Source organism: Myxocyprinus asiaticus, chromosome 28 (genome assembly GCF_019703515.2).
Source record: "Myxocyprinus asiaticus isolate MX2 ecotype Aquarium Trade chromosome 28, UBuf_Myxa_2, whole genome shotgun sequence".
Lineage (NCBI taxonomy): Eukaryota > Metazoa > Chordata > Actinopteri > Cypriniformes > Catostomidae > Myxocyprinus > Myxocyprinus asiaticus.
In genome coordinates, this window is record NC_059371.1 from 45,449,157 (window position 1) to 45,463,028 (window position 13,872).

Consider the following 13,872-nt stretch of genomic DNA (forward strand, 5'->3'; position numbering starts at 1 on the left):
TAGGAGTCATGTTTAATTGGGGAACAGAGCACTGAAAGAAAACTCAAGGTTACAGAGTAGTCAAGTAATAAACAAATTATGTGCATAAAGATAACTTACAATCACTAATCCATTGGTGATACGCATACAATAAAATAATGCTTTTAAAAGAGAACATTTTGACCGCCAGTTCAACCATTTAATTTGGCAGTCTATCCAGGCTTTTTAAAGACTTGCATTGACACAGATTTGCATCACCTGGGCTCCTCATTGGAGTTGTTGACATGGAATTGATCAGTAGTGTCCTGTTTAAACTTGTGTGCTGTTGCAGTATACATAGCTTCAGCTAATATATTGATGTGCTTATTCTATTTCTATAAATGGAAACAATCTAATTTTGTTGCAGAGTATTGCTCATTTGCAGTGTAGATAATCACTAAAGAATAGTTCATCACTGTGAGCTTGATAAGCAGTTTATTAAAACATGAGGGCCCTGTATTAAGACCCATCTTGGACTATCCGACCACAAGTGGTTAGGTGAAACATTTACACTTGGTATTTTAGTATTTACTGAGCTTCAGATGTGTGTGCTTCTTATCTGTGTCATTGCATGTTGATGTCAGACAGACTGATGAAGTCTTGGTTTAGCACAGTGGTTGATTGACAGGTGAGTGGGTGGTACTTCGCTGCAGTCCAGGACTTACTTGTATATTCTTACTAGTAGATTCTTGTGCATCTGCCCATGCAAGTCGTTTTCTCCAATACATGAAATGCACTTTATTTTTCTCATTGAAGTGGCTGACTTTGTCAGTATTAGAACTACACTTTTTTAGTTTTTAGAAAGTAATTTGATTAACATTTTCCCCATGAAGTAGCATAATCTGATTATAGTTTTAAGGAGGTAATTAGAAATCTCTTTGTTGCTTTGAGTAAAGGCCCATTCACACCAAGACTGAACATTTATGCAAATATTTTCTGGTGCAAATGAGTTAGAAATGCATCTAATGATTATGAGTGAAAATAACAAACCTAAAACAAAATTTATGTAGTTCATGAAACATTTGTACCACAAATATAAGCCTGGTCTGTTTTTGAAAATCAATTCATGCACATATATAAAATACTGTATGTGTGTAATATATATATATATATATATATATATATAAACAGGAATGTATTCCTGTGCTCTTTATCTCATCTCACACATGAAAACAATTCAGTGACAATATGCAGTAAAATAAATATAGAAGCTGTGAACATTTTTTTATTGTCTTAATGTACATTATTTAATATGTATAGCATTTATATCATTGTGCCTGTTATTAGGCACAATGATATTACCCTTGCATTAAAAATAGCAGAGATGTTTGGCAATATAGTTTGCATAAAAATAGTCTTTATATGCAATATTTAGCTATGAGTGAAGTCCAAATTAATTGCTGAATCTCACTGCTATCTTCAATGACAGGATAACACAAGCATTCCTGTAACGGTGCTTGTTTGCTCATCATGCACACACACACACAAGAACTATATTTAATATAAATATGCAATAATGAAATAATGTAAAAGCTGTTAAGACTGTGAACCTGTGTTTTTGTAATTTTCTGATGCATCATATTTTATATGATAGCCTACCTGTTTTTACTTCATGTATGTTGTTCCACATGTATTTATATCACTGTACCTTTATATTCCTCAAAATGCATCAAAACCATGGACAGAGTATAATGAAACAGTTATGCCAAATTAGGTAAATAAATGCTTTAATATGCATTAAATATATTATTGTCATGCATTGACAGCTGTATGATGAAAGGTCTGTGCAGTTAAAACAGAATAAATGTGTTTGTAGAACAGCAGCATTTACTGTAAAAGGAGTGAAATTGTTTTTCAGTTTATTCATTTCGGTCTCTGTGTGACTAGACCTTTCATCAGTAGTTCTCACAAATTCATCACAGATTTGGTGTGAATAGTCCTTAACTTTCAGCACTGTAAAAGGATGGGCTAAATGATTTTGAGAAGTAAATTAATCTTCTCTGCAAAAGCAAAATGCAGTAACTAATAACTGGCTCAGCTATGCTCAGTTTCAGAAAAACAGTATTTTATCATTCACATTTAGTTGGACAATCCAACAGTTGGCATAGTTACTGCATTTTGGCTTTGTCATTCAGAACTGTTGTGGGTAGCAATATGCACACAGAGGAAATAAGAACTCAAGAGGCAAATTTCTTTTTTGTAGCATTTGTCCAACATTAGACACATGGAAGTCAAGCTTTATTAAAATGTTATCATTTTAGCTTTAATCCAAAGCGATTAAGAAAATGTGGCAAGCAGTTCATCATAGAAGAGATACAATACTGACCAGTTTCAAGAGAAAGCGAGAGCAGAAGAAAAGAGAAAAAGGCAAAACGTTAGGTTTAGCAGGGCTCCGAGAGGGTCACTTCATCTGTGTTTATTCATGATGTGATATTCAGTGTAACAGGTTATTTAGAGACTGAGGGTTTTAATGTTTAGGACTACAACGAATAAGATCAGATGTCTGACTGGCTCAAATTGAGCTACTCATCAGGGCAAATGGAGACAATAGACTATTCATTTGGAATTGAATGGAATCCAGTGACTCACACCTTCCGGAGTACTGGTGATCATTTCATTACATTCCTCCCCAGTCTAGGGTTGGGGAAGTAGTGACAAATGTTACGATCCAGCACTGCACACAGACCACCAATTCAAGGCATCAAAACAGTGATATTCTTTGTTACACAAAGACACAGGGAAGCAATAGACTTCAGGAGGAGGTCAGGCCAAAATAACAAACAAAAGGAATACCATCTTTAAGAGGGAGTGTTAACTAACTTCACAAAAGAAAACAGATTTCTTGCCTCAACCCCCTGACTAGCATCAAACCCAGGAGAAAACAGTAAATGTCAACAAATGGCACCTTCCTCCCTACAGCTTCCAGTTAATGTTACTCAAAAGGTCTCAGCCTTAACAGGATAGTAAACAAATAAACAAGGATAACTTACTCGAGTAGCTAAAGATGGAGCAACAACATCCTACATTTCAACATGTGCTATAACTCCTTCAACAAGCTAGAAAGCAACATTAGCAGCACATGGTCTGGGACAGGAGAAAAAGAGTCTTTCTTTGCTGGCTTTCTCTCCCTTCAGCAGCCAGTCCTCACCGTTGAGCACCTCTGTGATGATTGATACAGCTGTTGTTCATTAGATCGGCTGAGGAAGAGGAACAGAGACAGAGAGAGAGAGAGAGAGAGAGAGAGAGAGAGAGAGAGAGAGAGAGAGACGAAAGAAAGATAGAGACAAGAAATAAAAATAGAGAGAGAGAGAGAGGAAAGATAGATTGATAGATAGATAGAGAGAGAGAGAGAGACAAGAATGAAAGATAGAGATAGAGAGACAAGAAATAAAAATAGAGAGAGAGATAGAGAGAGAGAGAGAGAGAGAGAGAGAGAGACGAAAGAAAGATAGAGAGAGAGACAGAGAAGATAGAAAGATAGAGAGAGAGAGAGAGAGAGAGACAAGATAAGATAGATAGATAGAGATAGAGAGAGAGAGAGATAGAGAGAGAGAGACAAAGAGATGAAAGATAGAGATAGAGAGAGAGGAAAGACAGATTGACAGATAGAGAGAGATAGAGAGAGAGAGACAAGAATGAAAGATAGAGATAGAGAGAGACAAGAAATAAAAATAGAGAGATAGAGAGAGAGAGAGAGACAGAGATAGAAAGATAGAGAGACAGAGAAATAGAGAGAGATAGAAAGAGAGAGAGAGAGACAAGAAATAGATATAGATAGATAGATAGAGAGAGAGAGAGAGAGAAGAAGAGAGAGAGAGACAGAAAGAAAGATAGAGAGACAGAGAGAGAGATAGAAGAAGATAGAGAGAAGAGAGAGAGAGACAGGAAAGATAGATTGATAGATAGATAGAGAGAGATAGAGAGAGAGACAAGAATGAAAGATAGAGATAGAGAGAGACAAGAAATAAAAATAGAGAGAGAGATAGAGAGAGAGAGAGAGAGAGAGAGAGACGAAAGATAGAGAGACAAGAAATAAAAATAGAGAGAGAGAGAGAGAGAGAGGAAAGATAGATTGATAGATAGAGAGAGAGAGATAGAGAGAGAGACAAGAATGAAAGATAGAGATAGAGAGAGACAAGAAATAAAAATAGAGAGATAGAGAGAGAGAGAGAGAGAGAGAGAGAGAGAGAGAGACGAAAAAAAGATAGAGACAAGAAATAAAAATAGAGAGAGAGAGAGGAAAGATAGATTGATAGATAGATAGAGAGAGAGATAGAGAGAGAGAGAGACAAGAATGAAAGATAGAGATAGAGAGAGACAAGAAATAAAAATAGAGAGAGAGATAGAGAGAGAGAGACAGGAAAGATAGACTGATAGATAGAGAGAGAGACAGAGAGAGAGAGAGAGACACGAAAGAAAGATAGAGAGAGACAAGAAATAAAAATAGAGAGATAGAGAGAGAGATAGAGAGAGAGAGAGACAAGAATGAAAGATAGAGATAGAGAGAGACAAGAAAGAAAGATAGAGAGACAGAGAGAGAAGAGAGAGACACGAAAGAAAGATAGAGAGACAGATAGAGAGAGAGAGACAGGAAAGATAGATTGATAGAGAGAGAGAGATAGAGAGAGAGAGACAAGAATGAAAGATAGAGATAGAGAAAGAGAGACAAGAAAGAAAGATAGAGAGACAGAGAGAGAGAGACAGGAAAGATAGATAGACAGATAAAGAGAGAGAGATATAGAGAGAGAGACAAGAAAGAGAGAGAGAGAGACAGAGAGACAGGAAAGATAGATAGATATATAGATAGATAGATAAAGACAGGAAAGATGGATAGAGAGAGAGAGAGAGGAAAGACAGAGAGATAGGAAAGATAGATAGAGAGAGAGAGACAGGAAAGATGGATAGATAGATAGATAGATAGAGAGAGACAGAGAGACAAGAAAGAAAGATAGAGAGAGAGCCAGAGAGAGAGAGAGACAGGAAAGACAGATAGATAGAGAGAGAGACAAGAAAGAAAGATAGACTTTGACTTATAAAAACACATTAATTTACAACATTAAGAAACCAAAAGAAATTTTTTGTATAATATTACATACTATTACCAATTAAATACCAGGTTCCCTGATTCACTTATAATTACCAATGCCCCTCCAACACCCCATCTCCATTCAAAATAAGGAACATTATTAGTATGCCGATAGTAAGTATATTCAATGATCACTCTTGATTTCACCAAAGACTTAAATAGGGTCACCATATTTACATCCTCGCCAGCATTTTTACACTGATGTGTCTTAAAAATTGCAAGTTTAGCTTGCCCTATTAAAAAATTGGCAAGTGTACACTGTTGCTGCCAAGACCTCTTATATCGGCAACCCAATATAAATAGACTATTGGTATATGAAATACCCAGTTTTACAATAATTTTCCCCAACAATTCAAACAATGAGCAGAGTCGAAAACACATGAGAAACAGTGTCAAGTGCATTACAAAAGGGACATATTGGTAGAACAGTCTCATTAAGCTTTGAAATAAAAGAGTTTGAGGGAACAATGCAATGCAGTAACCTCCACTGAAGGTCCCCACATCTCTTAGAGATAGGAGGTTTGTACAGTAATCTCCAGGATGGATATACCTCATCAGAAATAGATAGCCAAGACCTCCATTTAGTATCTGGTCTTTGCTTCAATTGCCCTAGATGTACAGATTTGACACAAATATGATATAGAAAAAAATTTTCAACTCAATAAAATACCAAATCCCCATAACCTTTCAGCAAATTAATCCCTCCATAATTCTAACCAAAGTTAGCCCAACTTGGTCAGCAAATTCATGTACAGTTCTCCACTGGCCTTTCGTTAATTCCATAACTTTGGTGATGCCAGCATTCAAAAATTTGGTAATTAAAGATGGTGATACATTAAATGGTATTTCAAAAAGGGATTAAAAAAAAAGTGGTTCTGCAATACAATAATGCTCATCCTCTTGTCTTAGCAGTTTAAAACAATCCCAAGATTTGATTACTGATACATAGAAACTGAAAGGCAAACAATGTGTCTTCTCCACAAAGGATTTCTGCATTAGGAACAACTGCTTGTCAAGACCAATTCCTCCAAAATTCTTGAGTATATGCAGACCAAAAACAACCCAAGGCACTTGATCTGAGTTTTTGCAGTGTATGCAACCTCATTGCCAAAATTTTAGATGATAAATTTATTAACCCCTGCCCTCCCTCTGCCACAGGAAGATAAAGGACACCTGGAGGAAGCCAATGGCAACCATCCCAAAAAAAAAAAAACAAATGCTTTTTGAACACCAATAAGTAATTCTTTAGGAGGATCTAACACAGTACATTTATGCCATAGCATTGAAGCTGCCAAGTTGTTAATAGCCAAACATCTCCCTCTATAAGAGAGTTGTGGAAGAATCCATCGCCACTTCTGAATTCTGCAAATCACCCGATCAAATAGTCCTTCCCAGTTCTTTTCTGTGTAACTATTAGTCCCAAAATAAAGACCAAGAACTCTAAAGCCATCTCGGGCCCATCTACATTGCTGTGGTAGCTGGGGAGGTCCTGCGCCCTGCCAGTCTCCCAACAGCAAGGATGCACATTTCCCCCAGTTAATACATGCAGATGAAGCTTGCCAAAATCGATCTAAGGTAAAGATCAATCTTGTAACATCTTCAGAGTCTTTTATAACTACCGTTATATCATCTGCGTAAGCTGTAAGTTTAACTGGATCGGCACTGGGGAAACTGGGAACATTAAAACCACGTAACTGCCTCCTAAGTGAAACCAGGAGAGGCTCAATAGAAATTGCACACAGAAGACCTGAAAGAGGGCACCCTTGCCTTATTCCCCTGGTTACAGAGAAAGGCCTAGTTAAGGAACCATTAAGACTTAACATGCTGTAAATGTCATTATATAACAATTTAATGAGAGAAACAAAATAAGGACCAAAACCAAAAGCTTCTGGGGTCATAAATAAATACCGATGATCCACCCTGTCAAATGTGGAAACCACCCTGTCAAACCAGTGAAAGAAAACCAATGTCCAAATTGTGCATTTGTGCAACTGTAATAATATCTCTCAACAAAAAGAGATTATCAAAAATTGACCTTTTGGGGACACAGAATGTTTGATCTTTATGAATGATTGATGCCATATATTTTTTAAGTCTATTAGTCAATGCTTTTGATAAAATCTTAAAATCAGCACAAATCAATGATACCGGACGCCAGTTCTTTAGACACATAAGATCACCCTTTTTTGGAATTAGTGTTAGAATTGCCCTTCGACAACTCAAAGGAAGAGTTCTTTGATAAATGCATTCAAGAAAAACATCATACAGGTCTTGTCCAATTAAATTCCAGAAAGACTTGTAAAATTCTGCTGAAAGACCATCCAGCCCAGGTGATTTCCCAGAACACATCTCCTGAACAGCTTGTGAAATTTCTCCAAATGATAAAGGACTGTCTAAGTCATCACGTTCCTCATCAGATAGCTTAGATAGGTCACATAACAATTCGTCAGCAGCTGCTCAGTCGCATGTCTCAGAACAGTATAAATCCTCATAAAATGAAAGAGCATAACGTTGAATTTCCCGTCGGTCAGTTGTAACCACCACATGGAATCTTCAACTGATGAAAGATCTTCTGTTCCCTTGACCTTTTTTCAGGTCCAAAAAAGAAAACTGTTGGAGCATCCATGTCATTCAGGATGTCATCCATGTCTCGTTCCTCCAATAAATTCTTTAAAAGGAGCTTATCTCTTGCAACAGAGTCAATAAAAGTTGAATTATTGTGGGTACAGTCACTGCTTTGCCCAAGGATGTCTTGTTCAAGAGCCTTCATTTTTTCTTTGAGGACTCTAGTACTATGTGCAGTGTACTGCTGGCAAAAAGTCTTAATTTGCGCTTTACCGATGTCCCACCATTGACTCAGAGACTGAAAATTACATCTCTCCTCTCTCCAAGTTTTCCAGAAAAGATTAAAAGAGTGAATAAAGGTGCAGTCCTGCAATAATCTATTATTAAAGTGCCAATGTGATTTTAAAAATCTAGGAAATGAGACAGAAACTACAATAGATAAATAGTGATGATCTGACAGAAAATATGGCGAAATCGAGCTATTAAAAAACCTACTCCTATTGCCTTTCTCAACATAGAAATGATCTAGCCTAGCCCCTGACATATTATTAGAATTAGCTTTTAACCATGTGTTCTGTCTAACCCCAGGAAAGGCCTCCCTCCACAAATCAACTAAATTATGATCATTTATTAATTTCTTTAAACTCTCAGCAGAAGATGGCTGTCATGTGCATTTTGTTGATTCATGTCTTTTATTTTGAAATGTTTAGTTCCTGTTTCCCTTCTCATGTGATTCCTGTTTTCCCTCCATGTTCATGTGTCATGTTGTCATTGGTTTATTGTTTAATTATCTTGTTACAGTTCTGTTTGTTCATTGGTTTATGTTCCCCCATGTCCATGTATTTTAGCCCTCATGTTCACCATTATCTATTGTCAAGTATTGAATGTGAATGCAGATGTGAATGTAACTTTGTTGTCAAGCCATAGTCAAGTCTAGTTTATGTCAAGTTCATGTTTTTGTTAGATCATGTATATGGTTAGGGTTTTTGGATTTCACTTATATAATAAACTGCACTTGGGTTCTCTACACTTCATCATCGTTTTCATCATTGCCAGCAGCCAGCCTTCGTTACAGAATACTTGACCGAACTATGAACCCAGCAGTTCGACTCATACGGCTACGTCAGGGGAATCATCCCCTGGAGGAGTACGTTGAGGAATTCTGCGGTCTAGCCTGCCAGGTGGACTTTAATGAGGTTGCCCTCAAACACTGTTTTAGATTTGGACTGAATGAGTCCATTTTTTTTTTTTTTTTTTTATGCCTGGCGGTCACTGTTCCATCAGTCTGGCTCAATATATCGACCTCGCCCTACAGATCATTGGTTCCACGTTCACTGTGGGGGAGGCGGATGCCGAGCCAGAGTTCCACGTCATGGCCGCCAAGCCAGAGTTTCATAAGGGAAGTGCCATAAGGGAAGAATAGAAAAGGCAGCCCCAAAAATCACCCTATTAATGAACATGGCCCTATTAATACTTCTTTTGACAAGTTTTTAATCTTTTTTTTTTTTTTTAATCAGCGCTCGCATGTTTCTTGAGTCTGTATCGTTTAGGCTGGTCGAGCTCCTCCAATGAAGCCTTTCTCAGAGCCATAACACAAGAGTCAACAAAAAGTTGCAAATCAGAGAAATACTTCTCTAATTTTGGTCTTCGCTGATTGAAAGAGCTGTCAAGAACATCGTTAATTTGTTGTACCGTATAATAAGGTGGCTTCATTAGAAGGTTACATTTTTTTTCTGCAGAACTTCCTTGTGAACTGACATCAGTGAGATAATCTACAATATCAGATCCCTCACTATCAGAATCAGCATCTATAGACTGAGTCTCACCTCTTTCGGTGAGCTGGTCCAAGTTACTCTGTGACAGGCCAACAGATGCTTGCGAGTCCCATGACTCTCCAGCTCCCGCGAGCTCACCTGGCTCCCCTGTGCACTCTGGGTCGCTGGTTCCCGCAGCGGCGGTCTCTGTTCCACCGCAAGCCCCACTGCTGACATTATCACGCTCACTAGCGTTCACTGAACGTGTTTCTGCACCCTCAGCATGACTGTTTGCTGCATGCTCATTCGGATATTCTTCGTCTTTAGTCAAAGAATCGGATACAGCCCGCTGATCAGTTTTATTATCTACATCCTGATTTATATTTTCCGAAGTAGAAGCCACTCGCTCCAGAAATATATTAGGTTCCGTCTCATTTTGTTTAGCCACCTTATTAGATGGACATTTTTGTTTTGTGACCAAAAATCCCACAAGAAAAACATTTGAGTCCGTGCTGATAGAATTTTTATAATCTTTACCTGACCTATTTCACTGCTAATAGCAGTCAAACAATCTTCAACAGTGATAGATTCATCTGGTATACATTTACAGCCATTCCGGGTGGTTAAAGTAGCAAACCTGTCAGAGTCTGCCGACATTTTCACAACCCCTAACAGCTAATTAGAAATAACTACAAACTAAACTAAATTATTACAGAAATAGGAAAAAGGAAAAACTCACTCAAAAAAGCCGCCACATGCTCAAACACTCACATGCTCCTCCCAGTCAATCCACACATGCGCTCAGAGAGAGAGATAGAGAGAGACACGAAAGAAAGATAGAGAGAGAGACAGGAAAGACAGATAGATAGAAAGAGAGAGATAGAGAGAGAGACCCCAATGCATACCATTATAAAGCTCTAAAATACCAAGAGCTGAGTGAGGCGAGTAGTCCCCTCTGCCAGTTGGTGCTGAGACTGACTGACCTCACTACTGCAGAGATCAGACAACCTCAGGACAATCTCACACACACAATCATTCGGACCAACCAAATTCTAAACACAGAAAAGGACAAATACATCACCAATTGGACAAACACCATTAAAAATCAACACAAATTGGAATGTTATTCTGCACTAAATCGAGAGTACACCGTGGCAAACTACCTGAGCACGGTGACTGAAAATTAACAACATATTTCCCAAATTTATTAACTATATCCCAACTGAAAAACTTCCTTTTATCCGCGGCGACAAAGCTGAATGTGCAAATATAGCTGCAAGATTTGTAGCATCCTGCCGTCTCCAGAGGGACAACCACAACTAATGAATGAGCATTCGATCAATTTATTATTAAAAATGTAACCCCCCCAATCACACCGCAAATGCCTCATTACACATGAATGTAGAAAATGTTTAATTCAGTTTATAAAGTTCACTAGTTAAAGTTAACTTGATACATAATTGATCATAATCATTTTTATTATCTGTTTTTCTTTAGTGATTTTCAATGTTTTTCCTTTTATATTGCTTGTTCAAATCCTAATTCAATTGTTCTAAACTATTTTCTAGACCGGGCACTCAAGGAACTGTATGGGATTAAAAGCAAGCAGGAAACCGCACACCCTGAGGCCATGTTCATTGTGACCGGGGACTTTAACAAAGCCAACTTCAAGTCAATAGCACCTAAATACTACCAACACATCAGTTTCAACACACGAGGGGACCGGGTTTTGGACCATTGCTTCTCTCCCTTCCGGGATGGCTACAGATCCCTCCCCCACCCGCCATTTGGCAAATCGGACCACTCTTCCATTCTGCTTCTGCCCACTTACAGGCAGAAATTGAAACAGGAAGCACCCGCCCTCAGAATGATCCAGTGCTGGTCGGACCAATCAGATTCTATGCTACAGGACTGTTTTGATCATGTGGACTGGGAGATGTTCCGGTCCGCCTCTGATGACGACATCGAGCTTTACGCTGATAGCATAATGTGTTTCATCAGGAAGTGCATAGATCATGTAGTGCCGACCAAAACTAAACGGATCTACCCTAACCAGAAACTGTGGATTAATAGCGATGTTCATGCAGAACTTAATGCGTGGACCTCCACTTTTAATTCCGTTAATGCGGAGGAGCATAAACAAGCCAGTTCCACAAAACTATCAGAGCAGCAAAACAAGCCAGTACAGGAACAAGACTGAAGGACAGTTTAACACCACCAACTCTAGAAGCATGTGGCAGGGAATTAATATCATCACAGACTTTAAAGAGAATAAAAACTGCCTCTCTCCTGGGTGAGCTAAATACTTTTTATGCTCGTTTCGAGGGAAATAACACCGCCCTTGCAGAGAGAGCTCTCACGGCCGAAGCTACAGAGGTTAGTTCACTCTCCATCTCTGTAGCGGATGTAACCCGATCCTTCTGACGGGTGAATATCCATAAAGCCGCGGGTCCAGACGGCATTCCGGGCTGCGTCATCAGAGCGTGCGTGGACCAACTGGCTGGTGTTTTTATGGACATTTTCAACCTTTCCCTCTCTTTGTCTGTAGTCCCCACATGCTTTAAAACGTCCACCATTGTGCCTGTACCAAAGCAATCCAAAATCACTTGCTTAAATGACTGGCGTCCTGTTGCTCTGACCCCCATCATCAGCAAATACTTTGAGAGACTAATCAGAGATTACATCTGCTCTGTGCTGCCTCCATCACTAGACCCATTGCAGTTTGCTTACCGCAACAACCGCTCCACTGATGATGCCATTGCATCAACAATACACACTGCTCTCTCCCACCTGGAAAAAAGAACACTTATGTGAGAATGTTGTTTGTAGACTACAGCTCAGCATTCAACACCATAGTGCCCTCCAAGCTTGATGAGAAACTCCGGGCTCTGGGCTTAAACAGCTCGCTGTGCAGCTGGATCCTAGACTTCCTGTCAAGCAGACGACAGGTGGTTAGAATGGGCAGTAACATCTCCTCATCACTGACCCTCAACACTGGAGCCCCACAGGGCTGTGTTCTCAGCCCACTACTGTATTCCCTGTACACACATGACTGTGTGGCAACACATAGCTCCAGTGCCATCATTAAGTTTGCTGATGACACGACGGTGGTAGATCTGATCACTGACAATGATGAAACAGCCTACAGAGAGGAGGTGCACACTCTGACACACTGGTGTCAGGAGCACAACCTCTCCCTTAACGTCAGTAAGACAAAGGAGCTTGTGGTGGACTTCAGAAGAAAAGACAGAGAACACAGTCCCATCACCATCAATGGAGCACCAGTGGAGAGAGTCAGCAGCTTCAAGTTCCTGGGCGTCCACATCACTGAGGAACTCACATGGTCCATCCACACTGAGGCCATTGTGAAGAAGGCTCATCAGCGCCTCTTCTTCCTGAGACGGCTGAGGAAGTTTGGAATGAACCGCCACATCCTCACACGGTTCTACACCTGCACTGTAGAGAGCATCCTGACTGGCTGCATCTCCGCCTGGTACGGCAATAGCACCGCCCACAACCGCAAAGCACTGCAAAGGGTGGTGCGAACTGCCAGACACATCATCGGAGGTGAGTTTATCTCCCTCCAGGAAATATATACAAGGCGGTGTGTGAAAAAAGCTCGGAGGATCATCAGAGACTCCAGCCACCCGAGCCATGGGCTGTTCTCACTGCTTCCATCAGGTAGGCGGTATCGCAGCATCAGGACCCGCACCAGCCGACTCCATGATAGCTTCTTCCCACAAGCAATCAGACTTTTGAACTCTTGATCGTTCACGATACATATATCGGCACCGCACTTTATTACTCTTACTCTTATATCTCACACTGGACTGTCATAATTATATTTCTCTTAACAACACACTGGCATCTGACTATCAACCGACAGCCTGAACGTCAATACAGTACAATACAACCTTACTGCACATTTATATATATTATTTTTATTGTATAATGTGTATTCTATATTGTGTGTATTGTATACTGTACATTGAATGTTATTATTTGTATATTGTGTTGTGAGTAATTATGTGTATATTAGTTTTGTAAATTGTTTTGTGTAAATCTGATGTTTATTGTAAATTGGTATATGCTTCATCACTGTCATGACTGCTATGTTGCTCGGAACTGCACCCAAGCATTTCACCCACTGTTTATATGGCACTTGTGTATATGGTTGAGTGACAATAAAGTTATTTGATTGATTTGACCAGTGTAGCCCAATTTCTGAACGAATGACTCTTATTAGCCAGTTCTTTTCAGTCTGTTTCATGTTGGTTTATCTATCATTATGTGGACTCTCCACAGACATAGTAAAATGATTTTTATACTGTATGAACTATAGATTCTATCCCCTAACCCTAACCCTACCCCTAAACACATATACACACACACACACACACACACACACACACACACACACACACACACACACACATGTTGGTGCAGCTA